The following is a 2,307-nucleotide window of genomic DNA, read 5'->3' on the forward strand; positions in this document are numbered from 1 at the left end:
ACAACGCAACAGTCTTCAAAACCAGATTGCGGTGTTCTAAGTCGCATCGTACAATTGAGAAATTATCTCAGTATAACTTCTTACGTTTGTACCAATATATATATAAAATAGATGTGTTTATATATGTGTATATATGTATGTATGTATGTATGTATGTATGTATGTGTGTGTGTGTATGTATGTATGTATGTATGTATGTGTGTATGAGTGTGTATCTATGTATATGTCTGGCTTGGCTTCAAGCTCTTGCATGATGAGGCTGGAGTTATTCCAAATCAGTGGTCCCAGAAGCATCATGCATAGAGCCGACCAGGTCCACCGGTCCTCTCCATCGCTAGCGTTTCCATGTCAGACCCTTCGCATCCGCCAAGGTGACCTCGAACCTCTCGAGATCTTATTGAACTACGTCCAGCCATCTTGTGTGGGGCCTGCGACGAGACCCCTTCCAGCACTCAGCTGGTGAGAGTAAACCCTGGTAGGATGATCTAGCGGGAGACGGAGGATATGTCCGTACCTGCGCATGCGAGAAATAGCCATGAGGTGCGCGCGCGCGCGTACGTGGTGGGGTTGCTGCGGGCTGATGAGTGCGCTCATACAGTTCTTTGTTGAAAACGTGATGGATCCTTCTGATGTTCTCAATCGTTCTCTGCTATTGAAGCCATCGATCGTCTTTGCTAGAATCTTCGAAAGGGGCCTCGTTTCTGCTCCATAGAAGAGAACGGAGAGGACCGATGCGTTGTAGACGCGGAGCTTCGTCTGCTGGGAGGTAGAGACGTAACGCCAAAAGGGCTTCCATTAGGAGTACATGAACCTAGCGGCCAGACCACATCTGCAGTTGATCGCCGGAGTCAAGTCTCCGTTGCTAGTAACTGTTGAACCAAGGTAAATGAAAGAGCTAATGAATTCCACGACATTGGGAGAGGAGTGGGTCCGGGCCATCTCCGACATACATCAGCTTGGTCCTTGCCTAACTCTCCTGAATATAAACGTTTGCTGATTCTTGTCTGTAAATGGTTGGTGCATCCCTTAACTGGTCGACCGAGTTACTGAACAATGTGGTATCATCTGCAATAATGTGACTAAGGGCAAAAATACGGTCGATGATAGATAAATTCGGCATGAATCCGGCTTGTTGTGGGCGGCGTCCTCTTTTAATGGCAGGAAGAGTACTTTGAAGAACTTGCTTGTGATCGAGAGGAGGTTGATGCCCTTGTGGTTGCTGCATTCGAGTTTCTCGCCCTTCCATTTCCAGAAGGGGAGGATGATGCCTCGGGTCCTATCATCTCTGTATATGTGTATATTACATATCTGTGTATGTGTATATTACATATCTGTGTATGTGTATATCTATGTCCACTATATTAACATATGAGAGCGTCTCATAAAGCGAGATTTATATATCTTAATTTGCAGAGGAATTTGTAGTGGGTAGCTTAGCTTAATCGGTCAAAGCATCGTGACATATAATCACGGGGATGTGAGTTCGAGTCCACAGCTAGCCACCTACACTTTTCTCTGCAAAATAGGGGTGGTTTATCCTGTTCGGCTATATTATTAGCATTATTCTGCGATTGAGAATATATATGTACATATATATATATATATATATATATATATATACGAGGGTTGTATGAAAAGCTTTGCTTTTTTTTGAGGCTCAAGACTTTTCATACACCTCTCGAATGTGTGTGTGTGTGTGTGTGCGTGGATGTGTGTGTATGCATGGATGTGTGTGTATGCATGGATGTGTGTGTATGTGTATAACTTTCTCTTTTCTCTTGTGTAATATTTGATTTGTTCTTCCTTCCTCTACCTCAACTATCTATACTGCTCCTGAACCTGTATATACAAAAGGCAGGATGTGTGTGTGTGTTTGTGTGTACGGGAATGTAATTTATGCACATCCAGAAATTAGCTCGCATGTAGCTCAAATTTTAGGAGGACTTTTGTCACGACCCTAGCTGTATTTTCGTCAAATTATTTACTCCAGAAGCACCAGCAAATAGCGGTAAAAATAAATTTGAACCGTAACTTCTAACAATTTTCAAGTCGGAGAAATACACCAACATTTGTAAACATGAGTTAAGTCCCCTTCTAGCGACGGCGTAAACAGATAGATAGATAGATAGATAGATAGATAGAGAGAGAGAGAGAGAGAGACAAACAGACAGTCAGGGGTTGTTATGTATGTATGTATGTATGTATGTGTGAATGGCTTCAGTCACACACACACGAACATGTATGCATTCAAAACACATGTATGCAATAGGTGTACGTACCTGTGTGTGTGTGTTGCCCGTATATATA

The sequence above is a fragment of the Octopus bimaculoides genome, unplaced genomic scaffold (assembly GCF_001194135.2).
Source record: "Octopus bimaculoides isolate UCB-OBI-ISO-001 unplaced genomic scaffold, ASM119413v2 Scaffold_139088, whole genome shotgun sequence".
NCBI classification, from domain to species: domain Eukaryota; kingdom Metazoa; phylum Mollusca; class Cephalopoda; order Octopoda; family Octopodidae; genus Octopus; species Octopus bimaculoides.